Below are 17107 nucleotides of genomic sequence, written 5' to 3' on the forward strand. Positions count from 1 at the left end.
TGCAGGGAGGGGCCCAAAACTGAATAGGTCAAACATCCTTCTCTCCATCATTGCTGTCATGTGGAAGGCTGTCCTTGGAACTGCAGTGACTCATGCATCCTAACTGCACTCCATTGATGGAAGCACAACGTGCATCATTGCAACTTGCTGGTGGGTTCCTGTATTGGCAAGGGATCGATTCACCTGGAAAGAGTAGATACACAGCATTTAGCGTCAAACTTTCACTGTCCAAGGAGGCAAAGGCTTGGTGCTGCCTGTCAAGCAGGTTTCAAGCAGCTTGTGAGACTCATCTGGGAAAGACAGGAGTCAACCAAAGATGTCAGGCACGGGCTTGAATGCCAGAAGGAGGTACAAGCCCACTGAAAGCATGAATTCTACCTGTGTTGCTGACAAGCAGTGTTTTGAAAGCTGGATTTGCACCCTTACCTGCCAGGACCACGACTTCTGCTTCAGAGGGCTCCCTGGCACTGCTCTGCAGTTGGTGTTTGGCCACAGGGGATGGTTTGCCCAGGCAGAAGCAGGAACGCCAACTGCCAGCTGGTGACTCTGCCCTCTTACTGGGAGAACTCAGTCTGGAGAGAAAACAGAGCATGCTGTCAGTCGTGGTGCAGGATGAGGGAAGAGCTGCACTGAGCCCTTGCCAATAGTTGCCTGTTCCCGCCACTGCCTGCTTTCTGCTGAAACACAGCCTAGAAACACCCTCTGTTTCAAACAGCAGAGGATGCTTCCATTCCTACAGCTCAGCCCTCAAGTCCTGCTGGCTACATTCCTCTCAATGATTTCAAGCAAGATTCGGAGCATGTGAGCAAAGGCTCCACAGCCGGACAGGAAAGGAGCTGGCAGGCGTAACTGCTTTCTGAGGAACCGTACAGTTATAAGGGTAGTTCAAAAGCATCTCTGACTCTTACATTAACACCTCCTCGGCCTCAGCTCACTGCCACCTTTAATTTCTAGTGCCAGCAAGTCTGACCAACAGCTCTGCTTACAGGAGAAGCACAATTGGTTTCAGGCACATGGCCCTGAAATCTGGAAAACCCCAAGATTTCCATGTACAGCCAGCACAGAACAGGATAGACGCCAGCGTGGCTTTCTGCATCTTGTGACTGCCTGCCCAACCAGGAAGGAAAGGCACCTTGTGTGGCTCCACTGAGGCCATAGGGCAACTGTGTGTTAGTTGAATCCTCAAAGATATAATGGACAAAAAATAAACCAATAAAAATCATCCGAACAATGATGGTAGGGGCTGGAAAGGGAATTCCTCTTTCTTTATCTTTCAGATGGAAAATCAATGATTGCGTTGAAGTTCCTCAGTACAGCTGCAGGCCCTTCCTCCACTTGTATCTTGCTGCTCCGTGTTGCAACAGGAGAGCTGCTCTGGCCTCTCCTCTCAGCCTGTGCCGCCTGCACGGTGAGCAGCTTTGTGGATGGAGAGACCCACACAGACTTGGGCCCAGGCAGAGAACTGTGCCCTGCAAGGGAAAACCACAGCTAAGACAGAAAAGGAAGCAGCAGCACAGCCATCCCCATTCTGCATATCTCTCAGAATTGCTCATCCGAGCCACTGGAAGAAGAGGAGCTCAAAATAACTGTGTGCTCAGAGGTATGCTCGTGGCAAAGGACACAGCCACAATTAAGAGCAGCTCACTGTATCTTAAGAGGCAAACAAAAAGCCTAGAAAAACTAGGGGCCAGAGATCTCAGAAAGCATCACTGCCACACTTCAATCAAGTTTCACCTGCTTGCAAAACATCTTAAGAGCAGTGATGGTTTTCTCCATGTAAGGCATGGACACTCTCAGGACCCAACAACAGGGCACCATATTCTAACCTAAGCCCAGAAGCCTGCTGTCTCCTCAACAGTAACAGAATTTTCAAAGGTCTTGGAGAAGCCCTGGATTGGATGAAGCTGTCAGATTTAGATCAAGCTAATGGAGGAAGATGCTCACCTACTCCCTCTCCCATGGCTGGTGTGGATTTGGAGCAGAAAAGGACGTCTGTGTAAATAGTACTGTTGAAATATCAACTGGTAGAGCAGTGTTGCACATTGTACAAATCACAGTTGGACATCCATGGACAGCTGATGATAAAAGTAATTGTAGGGGAAGAGCTGGATGAAATATTGTTAAAAACAAATAATCATTTTAGCTGCACGTTTGTAAGCATTTCTTTTCATCCTTCTCAAAACAGTTTCATGGCAGAATAAAGAGGACACGTTCACACAGACATTTCCACAGCCAGACTAGGGAATAATCAAAGAATATCAACCAAAACGTGTTTCCTACCAGTTACATGAATCTTGAAGGTGAGTTTCTAGCCAGCAGCCTCGCAGCTGTACTCCCCTTTGTTGCAGTAATTCATTCCTGGATGTAAATCACATGTAGAAAAGTGTTGCTATGATACTAGATGACCAAGAAAGTCCTATAGCCAAAATGTTTTGCACCAGAGAGGCTGTCAGTTGATCCTCCAAATGCAAGACACACAAAATGAAGCGTTCCTTTATCTCTGGGATTCCAAGCATTTTCTCACCTCTGACTTTCACTTGGAATGTTGCTTTGTCATCTTTTGTTTCACAGCTGTAGCTCCCTTGGTCTTTCAGGGTCACATTTTTGACCATGAGCTTGCGGTGCGTCCCCTTGGAGATGATGGTTGTCCTCTGGTCCTGCTTCACCTCTGTTTCATCTTTCTTCCATACGACAGCTCTGCTTGCAGCTGACACCTCACACACCAGCTCCAGGTCTTCAGAAGGAGTGACTGATATTTCTGGAGTCGTTTTGGGCTTGCTGACAACATTAATGGCTTCATCTGAAGAAAAAAAGAGAAAGTGGTTTACATCCTGACTCAGGCTTATTCAGCACAGCATGAAGATACAGTTAGAACTGATTGTAATGTCTCTGCTCATTACATTTGGGTGATTGAGTTTCACCTCTGGAGGTACTCACATACAAACGTGTGCTTGATTCTCCTGTGTAAGGAAAGAGTAAGTTCTATGCAGACAGTTCTTATTTCTTTTAATCAATTCTGTATTCTGCACACGTTCTTCTGAAGCTAAAATGAAGGCAGATAAGTAACGTGTTTGCAATGCATGAACAAACCAATTCAACACCTTGTCTCTAAGCTAACAAGCAGCGTTTGAAGAGCACATCAGTATTTCATGCCCTTCATTCCATCCAGACAGAACCTGCCTGAGGAGCAAGCTGATGGCTGTCAGCTACAGGCAGACCTAGCTTAGCATTGCATTTCTTAGAGCAACAACTGTTGCTTTCAGTCACTGAATATACCAAGGCCAATTGCTATGCCAGGCACATTTATGGCATCAGTGAACAAATAATGAGTTAAAAATTGTAATAGACAGGAGTCATCTATTCTTGTAAAACTAGGTGACCAAAGAAGAACAGTCCCTCTAGAGTCAAGCTGTTTAGAACTAATAGCATCAATCAATGTCACGTAGATAGATTACTTCCCTGCCCTAAGACCATCTTGTGACCATTTGGTGCTCCTAATTAAGCCCTCTTGATGGCTTTTTTGTCTGAGCCATGTGACATTTTGTGATAGGAGTTACTGCTAGTGTTCCCTTCACCCTACACCAAAGTAGGAGGTATCCATTCTCAGGGAATCATGCAGGCTTCCTCTGTATTTGATGCTCAGAGACAGCCCCAGAACTTTTTAAATCTTAGCTTAGCTCTCATCCAATAATGTTCATCAAACAGTGCAACTTGTCCTTTGGGGATGCCTTTGTTCTGCATCAACCAGTTCCAACGGAGTCTTCTCGGCTTGTTTTAGATCAGTTTTTTAACAGATAAAGAAAGGGGCTTTGAATTACAAAGTGAAATTGCAGAATGCATGATTCTCAACCAAACAGAACGGGAGGTGGGATGCAGGGTGAATACCTGAGCCAACACCACCTGCAAGCAATCCTTCAATATCTTAAGAATCTCTAGCCATCCCAAATCCAGTGTTGGGCTTGATCTATCATCTCTGCTGAGTTTTTAGCTAGCTGATGGTGAGCATCTTGGTGGAGATGGGTGAGCAGTCGGACTAGAGGGTCTTAATCAACCTTAAGGATCCTGTGATCAGAGGAACTTGAATGTGCTGTTAAAGGTCACAAGAGCTGCACTGCAGCATGAGCATACACAGCGAAAGGTTTTCAGTAGAGCTTCGGTTCATAAATGAGGACTGGGTTATGGAAAATAGGCTCAAGAAATAAACCAGAAAACAGATCTTAACGCCAGGTTCTGTGAATGCAGCCAGCTGAATTTCACAGATATTGAATTTCAATGACAATTTCTTGTGTTATTTTACCCTCCAGCTCCACCCTGAACAGGAACAGGTCAGTGACAAGCATTACTCCTCCAGGCTTGACCTGACAGTGCTTTACTTGTACTATGAGCTAATGCCAGGAAGAGCAGGAAAAGAGTTTCATCCACGTGCCTTCTCCTTCCTTAGTAAAACCAGTGTGAAACTGCAGCCACGTCAGGCTGAAGGAGACGTCTCAGATGTCCTGCCTGGATGCAGGAGCTCACGTGTCAGAGGATGTCTGGCACGTCAAGTCTCATGGCAGTGCAGTGCATGACAAACTGCAACAACACTTTCCTGTGGGCTCCTTTGGGCACGAGGCCCAGCGGGTGACACACCTCTGGCTGCAGCTCTTCAGAGCCTCCCAGCAGCCACGTGATGCCCATGGGAGAGACACAGCTGACCCGCACAGCAGATGATTTACCAGCTCGCTCTGATTTACAGCAAGAGAAGATACAAGTGGCGATGCTGAATGGTGAAATACTGCGAGTGTGTGGCATAGGTATAAGATTGGTGAGCCTGAGGATGTTCAAAGTCAGGATGGACAGGGCTCAGAGCACCTGATGGAGCTGCGGTGCCCCTGTTCATTGCAAGGGAGTCCAACTAGCTGACCCTTAAGGGTCTCTTCCCTATCTATGAGATACACAAAAGCTGATTCTGCAGTAACCAAGCTACCAACAGCAGCTGTTTGTCTTACAGCTTGCCAACACAGATTTTAAAATAACAGCATTGATTACTCATTTGATAGTCACATTACAGTGCAAAGCACATGGAAATGTCCATCAGCTAATTCATTTAATTCTTTGGGCAGACCTGCCAGTATGAAATATTATGCTAACATGACAGAGAGAAGAAAAGCAAAATTAAGACTAGCTGACAAGCCGTGGCAGGAAGTTCTGCTCTCCATCAATTTAGTCCCATTATTCAATTCTGTTTGGAGATGTCTCCATGACTCTCTGGAGTTTGTTCTTTGAGAAGAAGCAATTAAGTAAGCTCTCCAATGCCAAAGTGCATACACTACTCTAGGCCTTTCTTGTTTCTCCATGGATCAACAAGGGTGACAAGCCAGCAGAAGATGATGAAGAGCCTCATCATGCAAACTCATGCATTTTATCCCCCTCACAGATGCACTGACAACTTACAGCATCATCCATTGAGACGTTGTGAATTTTCAGGGTGTGTTTCTTCCCCACAATGTGCAGTTCATATTTTTCACTGGCCTTGAGCTCCTTCCCATCCTTCATCCACTCCACAGTAGCGCCTGTGTCTGAAAGCTCAGCCTGCAGTTTGGCTTCCTCACGCAGCCGAGCGGAGATCTTTTCTACATCTTTGCTCTTATTGGTAAATCTCACTGCAGCACCTGTCAGGAGCAAAGGCCTCGTTATTTCAATTGATATCAGGCTAACGTGGTCAATGTTTGCCGCAAGTTCTCTGAAAAAGTATCACCTTCTGTTCCTGCACTCATCATTGTGTCACTGCTGAGCAATTCAAGATATTTCATTTGGTCTTCTTGCCGGATTTACTAAGTAAAAATCAACCAAACATCTCCTTCTACTGATTAAGAATGCTCTAAACATGCTTCTGCAGAGGTTTCCACCCAATGACAAACAGGTCCTCCCATCATGAATGTTTATTTGTTCTATTTTGTCATGCAAAGCTGATTGATAGAGATATTATTGGAATGATTGCTCCCCTACTTCTAAATTATTCCAGTGCAATCAGAAAGGCTGTCTGAACCTGGAGCTGAAAGTACTGCTCTATGGTGATGCAGTGGTAAACCTGGTGACTGAATGCACTGGCCAAGAGCTGTGAACTGCAGACATTCATCAGCTGGCATGAAGCAATCTGGTTCAGATACCAAGCAGCTGGGTAGACTGGCTTACCCTACACTCAGTGCTATCATGTTTAGGTCATTACCAGGACTCACATCAGTCCATGGGATGCAATTTCAGGTATTTGGTACAGGCAGTGAATGCCTGCAGCCCCAGTTCTAATCATCAGATCACAGCAACTATGCCTTGACTGGAAGAGGAAAGGAGAAGGATCAAAGCAAATACCTCTCACTCTCATCTTGGTGCTGACATCAACATTTTCGGCAACAAATTTCACTTCTGCTCCACCATCATTCTTGGTGATGTTCTTTATGATTAGGCTGTGAGTAGTTTGGGTTCTCTTGATGATGCAGCTCTCGCTTTCCTGTAAGACTTTACCACTGAGGTACCAAGTGCTGCAACACATTGTTGTAAGATCAGTAGTAAACATGGCATCCCCTCCAGGTACAGCTTCACCAGCTGTTAGGGGGGATTTCACAGCCAGGACTGGTTCTGAGGAAGAACAACATGGATGTCTTAATGCTCTTTAGATGCAAGTCTGGTATCTCATTTAGAGATGGAAGATTAAATCATAGGTACATTTCTACTTCTCCCTTTGCATGAGTGCTGGAAGAAGCACTTCTATGCTTAAGATCTGTTACAGAAAGTTCTGCCTCTTGCACATGTGAGATATCAAAAGATAAGGATATTCATATCTCTCTCACAGAAACAGAACTTGTATCACTTTAGTGGTAGCTGGAGGTTGACAGGAGAACTAGTAATAAAGGAAAGCCTTTGGTGTGTTAGTGCACTACTATCCTTAAAGTCAAATGAAACATCTTTAGGGAACCAACACAGCTGCTCAGCTCACACTGACCCATTTCCATTGGGGTTTTTGTGCTTACCAAGGTGCACGCTCCCTGGGAATTCCAGAGACGGGCTCTGTCCATGCGCATTGACTGCAGACACTCGGAACTGATCATCAGCCTCTTCAGACAGATTGCTCACCGTGAACTCTGGGACGGGGACATGAGACTTGTGGCACCTCACCCACGTGAAGCCAGTTAGTTTATTGCCTTCCACAATGTAGCCATCGATTGGAATGGGGCGGTGCATCTTCGGAGGGGACCATGCCAGCGTCACTGAGGTTTCTGTTTTATTTTTCACCACGGGGTCAGCTGGGGGCTGGGTGGGAGGTTTTCTGGGAGCTGAACAGAAAGAAATACAGAAATATTAGCATAAGGTCATGTAGGCTGGAAAAGACCTTCAAGACCAGCAGACTCAACTTTCAGCATGACCTACTGAGTCCCACCATTAACTACTGTGCTACCTGAGGACATACATGACAAGCTTATTCCTGCAGGTATTTGCATAGTGAATATATTCACCCTCTGGTTGCTTTGGAACATTTTAGAGGTTAAAATCCCATCAGACTTTTTCACTGTGTGCAGCCACTGATACAGGCAGGAGGCTGGGAATTACCTGATGGGCTCTAGTTACAGACTACTGACACAGTAAAGGATTGATTTCATTTCATTTTGGCCATCAAAAAGTTTGGAGTCTGGTTTAAGTCATCCATCTAGACTCCAATTATAATCATATGGAGAACAGCGCATTTAGGAGAACTCATCTCATCTTAATAAACCTGAATGAAATCACAGAATCATAGGATCACGGGAGGGCTTGGGTTGGAAGAAACCTTCAAGATCATCCAGTTCTAAACACCCTGCCATGGGCTGGCTGCCCACTAACCAGCTCAGGCTGCCCATCACCCATCCAACCTCGCCTTCAACACCAAGGACAGGCATCCACAGCTTCTCTGGGCAGCCTGAAATGGAAGCAATGAGCCACATGTTGAAGATACTCAAACATTCATGACTGTAGAGAGAGCCAAATACTCCATACATATTGCCTGCCTGGTCAATGGTATTAAAATGCCAACAACAGACTCATCCAGCTCATGGAAAATGGTGTGAACATGGCGTACAGGATTCTTCCAGCATCGAGTTAGATCTGCAAAGTGTAAAAATAGGAAATCTCAATGCAATGCAATTTTCCCTCATAACATAAATAGACACATAACTGTTTTGGGGTGCACTGTTACCAGCCTGTCAGTTGCTGTTGGTCAGTGCTAGATTCCAAAGGTCCCACTAACATAGCATGAAGCTGAAAGCTAGACGCTGGAATCAGATCTCCTGACCTTACCATCAGAAATCGAGATGTCATATTTTGCTCAGAGGTGCCTGCTTGTAGGAGGGACAGCTTCCGAGCTTTTTCTGCTCCAGGAACCAGCTCCAGCTTCAGGATTTAAACAGCAGTCAGAAATTAAACTGAGCTTTGTCACCTCCATCAAACAGAAGGAGTGGTTGGGTGGTACAGCTTTCCAAATAACTTAGAAACTGTCACAACAATCAGATGCCTACCTTTTCTTTTTGAACTTGTTAATACATAGAGCTTAATAGCATCAGAATGCCCCAAGCACTTCAGATAACACGACAGCTGTAAACCCTTCTTTAAGGATTCCTTTGTTTAACCACTGAGTAACTGTAATTCAGTGGTGCTGGTGGGAGAAGGGAAGTCCTAATCTTCCCAGATGGTGAATAGAGTTGATGTTCACATGCAGACTGGTGCTGCAGCACAGCCAGAAACCACTCATTTGGGAAACACAGCACCAAGAAAATAATGGGAATAGCTTCATAAAATCAGGCAGCTTCACCCAAATTTCATGTCAGGTCCATTATTCTTTCTATTTTCAGGAAGAAAGTTTTTCCCTTTTTCTTGTAGTTTTATTTTCTTTTCCTTTCATGCAAGCAGCTTTGTAGCTTAAAAAATTGTTTTCTAATCACCTCCTGGTGTGGACAAATCACACAGGTTTGACTCCATGTTTTACATAGTTAGCATTTTATATTTGTTCCAGTATGGAACTGTACAGCCATAGAATGGCCTGGGTTGAAAAGGATCTCAAAGATCATCCAGTTCCAACCCCCTGCTATGTGCAGGGTCGCCAACCACCAGACCAGGCTGCCCAGAGCCACAATCCAGCCTTTCCTCATAGGAAAGCTGCTCCAACCCTCTGATCATCACAGTGGCCCCTCCTCTGGACCCACCCCAACAGCACCACAACCTTATTGTCCACAGAAAGCATATAACCCTCATTCAATTGCCCTTCCACTCAGCTTAGAGCACTACTAAAACCAGCATCTTCACCTTAGCTCATCACACTGCTGCAGTTCCTTTTACAAGGATTTCACTGGCAAAAATTAAATCAAAGCCATCACAAGGGATTTAGCACAGTTACGTGTTACTGGCTACGAGAGCTGTCAGCACAGTCACCTGTCAGGCTTTGCTGCTGTTCTCTTTATGTAGAGGCACAACAAGGTTCAGACACCTCACAGTGCAATTCTCACTTGGACTGTAAAGAAAAAGGAGGCTTGAAAAGCAGCGTGTGGAAAACAAAGAAACAGGAATTAGAACAACAGTGGGGCCATGGCACTTGTAGGAATTGTTCTGCCTTTAACAGCAGAGCTTTTCAAGAAGTATGAGGGCATTGCAAACCAGACCAGTTTGGACAGATTAACAACTGCCAGTAGTGGGTTCCAAAATTCCAGACATGAAATCAAAGATAGAAAAACTCTTCACATTTTCATCTCTCAATTTTTCGTACATTGTGCATTACAGTGCAAACAAGTCTTCACATACAACTTGGAAGCTAAAGACAAGTCTGACAAAACAGACTGCACAAAAATGATGGATAATTAACAGAGCAAATTGCTCTTTCAAAAACAGAGTTTATGTCTTCTGGTCATAACACTTCAGAAGCCTCAGAGGCTTCTTCTCCTTTGTATATTTTCATTAATCTTAGGTTTTGTTTTCATTCAATGTGACCTCACTAAACAAATATTGTCTAAGACCATGAGTATCACATAAATGTGCAGATCTCAAGCTGCTCACTTATCTAGTACCCTTGGCATGATGCTTTATTTTCCTCAGCTATTCATCTAGATTGCGTCTGTTGATTGTGCAACAACAGCCTGTTGGTCTCGATTACCTGTGAGAGGCTCTAACTTTGGCCAGGAAAAATCATTTGAGGACAAGTAATTCTCTTGGAATCAGTAAGGCAGTCTTCCCATTCTTTCTTACCAGCACCCATCTTACATGTTAATAAAGGCTTCTGGAAATCAGTTTGAAGATCAAGAAACAATTCAGTTCAAGCATATGCAATCACAGGATTTGTACGTCACCTGCAAAAGTCATTTTATTCTATCCACAATCTCATCCTACATGCAGTTCCTTAGAGGGTTCCTTAGGCACACCAACCCCATGCTCCTATTACAGACCCTTGCATAACACAGGTGATATACCTACAAGATTATCTACAGCTTAGACTATGAAAACAGGGAGTCTAGCTAGAGAAAATTATCTACCTGTGCTTCTGAGCAATCTGTTAACCACTCTCATACAGTTCAGGCCAATCCAAACAAGATGCAATGACATGTCAGCCACAGAAACAGCTTGATTTTAAGGAGTTTGTTTGGACAAGCCCCTGTTGCATACGGTGGTCAAACATGCATTACTTGGGGGCACATTGTATTTGATTTAACAGATACTCTTACCTTTGGCTTTGCACAGAGTCCAAAGTCTATCAGCTTCAAATTGTCAATCAGCAGATTTTCCCGGTGGATGAGAAAGCAGTCAGGAATGATTTCCACCCAAATGCCCAAGGAAACATCTTTTCTCTTCTCTTATTTCCTGCTGTGGACAGTGGTTCCCAGTCTACTCAAAGCTCGCTCGCTCTCGCTGTCTCAGAGATCTTCACTGACTGCTGGCAAGTTCCCATCTTCCAATATCCCAGGTGGGAAATACTAGCTTGTATCTGTTGGAAAGGACCTGGGGACTAGGAGGACAAGTGGTGAGAGACCACAGGCTGAATGCAAGCCAGCAGTGTGCTCTGACAGAAAAGAAGTACAACAAGATCATCAGCTGCATTAAAAAGCAGCACAACCAGACCAGGACAAGTCATTCCTGCTTCAACACTCATTGCACCACATCTACAATACTGTATCTGGTTTTTGGCCAGGAAGGATAACAACCTGAAACAAACTCTGAAGCAAGTTCTATGGATGACCTCCAGCCTGTGCAGGGGGCTGAAGCTCCCACTCAGAGAAGAGAAGCTGGGGAGAATGATCTTTGTGACAGAAAATCCATTGGATGGGGCCAGAGGAATGCATCTCACCCCATACCCTCTGTACAGCCACCATTTGTTTAAAGGATCACTCTTCCTTGAGGCACAAAACTAGAGCAGGTTACACAACAGACTGACACCACAAGGGCTTCTCTCGAGATACAAACTGCAGCAAAGAGCATCACAAAAATGTGAAACCAACACTCAGATCAGATCTGTGTCTCTGCTCCGCTCATTAGGAGCATCATGTTTTACTCCCCTTTCAGAGGAAGATACTTCTTCAAGGATAACAAAATCCAGCTCAGCTACAGAACACAGTACCACATAGCAATAAATATCTAACATTTCCTGTAGGGAAAGAATCCTAAGCACAAGTTATTGTCTGAGTTTCAGCTGGGACTGAATTATCTTCTTCAGTGTCTGATATAATACTACGTTTTCATTCTAGAGAAACAATGGAGATAGCGCAGTGATGCTTACAGTTGCTGCCAGGCAGCGTTGTACAGAGCCACAGTCAATCTCAGCTGAGAGCCCAAGGAAGTGAGAAGGAACAGAACTAGGACAGCTGACTTAAACTGGCCAAAGGATATTCCATACTATATGACATATTGTGGAAGGAGTTTTGAAGGGGGTATAACTTCATGTAAATCTCTTCCACTACTAGGAGGCTAACTGGACACTGATTGGTAGGTGGTGAGCAATTGCTTTTGCATTCATCATAACTATTATCCTTTTCTCTATCTCAGTACATAATTCTATCTCAACCCATGAGTTCTACTTTGTGTTACTTCTCCCCCCTTCAGTTCTCTCCTGCAATCCACTGGAATGGAGTGGAGTACTGTAACTCTCTCTGCCAACAGAAAAATAAAAACACATTCATTATTATTTATGGAAGACTGACTGCAGTTCAGGCTCACTGGTTTGAGGTCTCTGGGCATAACCCTGACTGTGAACAGAAGCAATTGCTGAAACAGTCTGTCAAAAAAAGACTGGAGCTTCCTCTTCCAAAAGGCGGTCCTTAGAAACAATGCAATCAAACAGCTTCCCTGTAAGATAAGGTTATCTGAAAATGCATTTAGAGAGTATCAGAGAAAGATAAGTAAGAAAGACAGCACAGAAAGCAGAAACTATTTCTTACCTCTATGACTATAAATATTTCTTTGATGTCTCTCTTACGTGATCCAATGGGCAAACATGTTGATGACTTCAGTTCTTCATGGCATCAATTTCTGTTTTAGCATGAGGCAAGTCATCCTTAAGAGACCATAAAAGCAAGCGATGAAATCGCTAACTACTGTGACATACCAGGTACCACATCTGACTGCTGTGGAACAGAACAAGCACATATGGGACAGTACACAATTCAACATCAACTCAGCAATGACTGACATCACTCCCATAGAAATTCTGAAACAGAGCTGTGAAAAATGAAAAGTAAAACATTCAGCATTTTCATTGGCATTTTGGTAAAGTTGCTGTAATAATGTAACAATAATGTAATGTAATGTAATGATGTAATAACTTCCTCCATTTTAAAGCCAGAGAATTCTGCCCTCTGAACAACCAGCAACAAGATTTGTGGTGCTCTGTTAAACTTTTTCCAGCTCTACAGCATCTTTCAAAAGGCAATGGGACCAGTAGGCTGCATTCGTATGTACCATCCCACCTGCCCCCGTGTTCTTGAGAACTCCACAACTCCAACAGAAGATATTATCATATTTAAATGCCTTTTGGCTTACCCCTACAGTAACTTTCTCCATGATTTTTAGTGCAAATTTTTCACCAGACAGAAGATGCCGCCCGAGTTTTACCTTGGCAAAACCACCTACAAATCAAAACACAGATGCTTAAAGTTGAGTGTGAATTCTTCTCTAATATAATATTACAATTTCCAACTGGTTTAAAAAACGAATTTCAAATTTATACAAATGAAACCTGACTTAGAGAACTGACAAGAGCTGTTAATCTATTCTCAGATTAATTCTAGAGTGGTGAGACAGAATGTTAGGCGTGCTGTTTCTGTACAAAGATGACACTTACCCGTTCCAACTGTTTCATGGAATTCCTCGGGTCACCTAGGAAGGAGTAGACGCACAGCAGTTAGTGTCAAAGTTTCACAAGATGAATCATGAAACAGGTTCTTGACATTTGGCTATGCAGTGATGGTGGGCAGAAGCAAATAGGCTTCTAGCAACAGTGTCACTGCCTTGAAAGTGATCCTCGTGCAGGTCCAGCTCTTGTGTTGACAAGAGACTCATTTGGGAAAGACAGGAGTCAACTGAAGATGTCAGGCACAGGCTTGAATGCCAGAAGGATGTACAAGCCCACTGAAAGCATGAATTCTACCTGTGTTGCTGACAAGCAGTGATTTGAAAGCTGGATTTGCATGCTTACCTGCCAGGACCAAGACTTCAGCTTCAGAGGGCTCCCTGGCACTGCTCTGCAGTTGGCGTTTGGCCACAGGGGATGGTTTGCCCAGGCAGAAGCAGGAACACCAACTGCAAGCTGCTGACTCTGCCCTCTTACTGGGAGAACTCATTCTGCAGAGAAAACAGAGCATGCTGTCAGTCGTGGTGCAGGGTGAGGGAAGAGCTGCACCGAACCCTTGCCAATAGTTGCCTGTTCCTGGCAATGCCTGGTTTCTGCTGAAACACAGCTTAGAAAAGCGCTCTGTTTCAAACAGCAGAGGATGCTTCCATTCCTACAGCTCAGCCCTCAAGTCCTGTTGGCTAAATACCTCTCAACGATGTCAAGCAGGGACATGGATCCCGAGAATGTTGGAGGCTCAGGCTGCTTCGCTCTCCTGGGGCAGGCCTTCAACAGGGAACGAAGGCAGGAGATGAACTTGCCCCGTTTCTTTGGCTCTGCGCAACAAAACAAAAAAACAAGTTCATTTCAGCCCTGGCTCGGTTGGACGAGGCCGAGTGCAACACATTCAACAGAACACGTAACAACAGAAAGCATGTTCCCAACAAAGACACGCAAGAACGGATTTTCCCCATCCCTGGAGGTGCCCAAGGAGCTTAATGCAGTTCTCTTTCTAAGCTTGCTCAACTCGGGCATTAATGAACCCCCTGAAAGCCACGTTCAGACCCCATTTTACTAACCCGCATTGTCAAATGTAAAATACGCACCTGGCTTTGGCAACGAATGTAGGATGGACTCGGGCAGTTTTCCCCTGATGAGTTCCACGCACTCACCAGGGAAAAAACCAACCTGTAATAAGAACAAAAAGACAGGTGGGCATTAGCCCAAGCCCAGAGCCAAAGGGAAGGTCCTCTGACACCGACACAGGGCAACTGTTTGCATCCAGAAGCCATCCTGTGCAGGCAGAGCAGCTCCAACCGGAGATTCCCGACTCTACTGAAGCTGTGCTCTCTAGTCAAAAATGTGTGCCTACCTCAAAGCCACGCTTGCCTCTCCAAAAGGGGCTCATCTCCTTTGGTGGCATATCAACAATGCACACGATGTCTCCAACCTGCAAAAGATTGAAACATCAATCCCAGCTTCAGCACAGCTAAAACAAAAGCCTTCTTCTACGACACAAAATATGAGAGTATTCCCGAGGCGTTCACACTCTATACTACTCTCTGTGCACAACAACAAGGAACGCCTGGAACTGCTTACCTCCAGAGAGAGCTCATCCGGCCCCTGGGCGACGTGGCTCCTAATAACATGGGCTGCCGCAATCGCTGGTACGTTTAAAGATGACATAGCACGCACCAGCTGCGGCTCCCGCATGTTATCAGCCTGCAAAACAGAGCACAGGCCGTGGTCAGGGCACTGAGGACAAACCAGGAGAATTTCAAGGTGAGGAGCACATCTGCAAAGAAAGCTGCAGCAAATGCGCTCCGTCCTTATCAGGAGCACTTCAGAAGGAGCTGCACGTCTCATCACAGTTATTTCCCTTTCTGGCGTGCATTGCCAGGCCATGCAAAGATGCATCTCTCTCTACCCAGACTAATCAGCAATGGCACTGGCACAGACAGGTGGCCAGGCCCTTTTTGGCCCATTCTTTCCTGCAGGAGAGTACACCTGCAGCTCCTTCTAATGGCTCAACACAGGGAAAACAGACCGGCCAGAGCTTCATACTGTACCTCCGTCGCCGCCAACTCAGGCTCACGGCTGATCCCACTGCACGCAGCACCCATCACAGCAAGTGTGAAGAGCTGGAACAGAGCAGAAACACACTTCTGTTTTCTCTATTCACACAGCACAGTATGGACAGACTTCTTCAGAGCTACCCGCGCATACCCTGCGGCAAAACCATGCGGGGGGACAAAACATGGCACGTACCTGGCAGTGAGATCACCTCAAGCTATCTGCAGCAGTTCCTTGTCGCTTTGCTCGGATGAAATGAGAGCAAAAGCTGCACCGAGGCAGTGGGCGGAGGGTGAGGAGAGGAGAGAGAAAGAGCAGGTCAGTGAGCAGGGCTAAGACAGTCATGGAATAACACACACAGCACAACTGTCCCACCCACTTGCTGCAAGACATGCTGAGTCTCAGGCTACGTGATGCCTGTCCGCCCAGCAACTTTACAATGCTTCCACTACTGAGCAAAGACAATGGAAGAAGCACGGGACAGGTGCCAACTTTACTGATACCCCCTTTGGAACGTGTGTACCGGGGAAAATTACGTCTGATGGTCAAGAGTAAGCAATACGGTGCTGTGAACTCAAACAGCCAGCAGTTCTCAACACCTCACTGCCCACCCATCCATCCCACGCCAGCTCAGCTTACCTACAAGCTGCTGCGCACGACGGTGAGAAGAAAAAGCACTAAAGATACTAACTAAAGCCACTAACTAAAGGCACTAACTAACGGCACTAACTAACTAACGGAACTAACTAACTAACGGCACTAACTAACAACAGTAACTAACAACGCTAACTAACAACAGTAACTAACTAACAAAACTAACTAACAAAACTAACTAACTAACGGCACAAAAGGCACAAGACCAACAAGACAACCAACCACTCCGACCACTAGCTCACCCACAAAGGAACACAGAACGCACCGCTCCTCCCCTCATTCAAGACGCTTATGACATCACCAACGGCCAACAGCCTGGTCCACCATGACCCCCCACAATGCGGGGAGCCAAGACCACGTGGTCACGTCTGATTCCAACACGGCACCACAACATTCCAGGACTCAGTGTGGGCTTGGAATTCTATCCTGGTGTGGCAGCGCAATGGGAGGTGTTAGGGCACAGCTGAAGAGCTGACAGACAACGGACGTTTCCAAAGGAGGGTGCCAGATTAACTCTCAGCATTCTCTTGCAGGGCTCTTAGGAATGCTTCAAACCCATTTTCACTGCCTAGCTCATTTCTAGAAAGTCCAGTTGAGAAATGCTCACTTTGTCTGGGGAACGCCTCTATGCATCATGAATGAAAAATAAAATAAAATGGGCACGCGACCCTATGAAACTTACCTCTCTGCTCTTGCTGTCAGCCAGACACCTCAGATGAGCATGACGTGTCCCTGCTCCTGAATGAAGATTCACCCAAGTCTGTGTTCCTATCTGCTCCATCTCTGGGTCTAAAAGAAACACAGATAGAGATGATTACAAGATCCTTTGTGCAGACGAAAGACAAGGGTGCACATGAATTCTGTTTAGCAAGAAATACTACATTCCCAATGGTAGTACTTGAATCCTCCTTTGGGGCTGGAGCTCAACAGGTCAACACATCAGAAATAACACAAAGTGCATCTGGAAGACGTGTCTCAAAGCCCAGAAAATCCACCACGGGAGGGGGCTGGACAGTGGACCACAAGTGTCCATTTCCATTGCAGCTCCCTGTAGAGAACAGCACCAAT

General features: G+C 45.4%; 2 long non-coding RNA genes across 2 annotated transcripts; both read right to left on the reverse strand.

Annotated features, from left to right (window-relative positions):
• Window positions 1-1515: 1515 nt before the first annotated feature.
• On the reverse strand, window positions 1516-5546 carry LOC146754382 (uncharacterized). Its single transcript, XR_014938900.1, has 3 exons — window positions 5434-5546; window positions 2281-2800; window positions 1516-2075 (listed from the first exon to the last, which is right to left on the reverse strand). It is a non-coding gene; the product is annotated as an uncharacterized LOC146754382 (long non-coding RNA).
• Window positions 5547-14791: 9245 nt separating this feature from the next.
• LOC146754383 (uncharacterized) lies at window positions 14792-15658 on the reverse strand. Its single transcript, XR_014938859.1, has 3 exons — window positions 15581-15658; window positions 15382-15453; window positions 14792-15034 (listed from the first exon to the last, which is right to left on the reverse strand). It is a non-coding gene; the product is annotated as an uncharacterized LOC146754383 (long non-coding RNA).
• Between the last annotated feature and the right edge of the window lie 1449 nt (window positions 15659-17107).

The sequence above is a fragment of the Coturnix japonica genome, chromosome W, assembly GCF_054131305.1.
Source record: "Coturnix japonica strain WE chromosome W, WE-NBRP24, whole genome shotgun sequence".
In the NCBI taxonomy this organism is placed as follows: domain Eukaryota; kingdom Metazoa; phylum Chordata; class Aves; order Galliformes; family Phasianidae; genus Coturnix; species Coturnix japonica.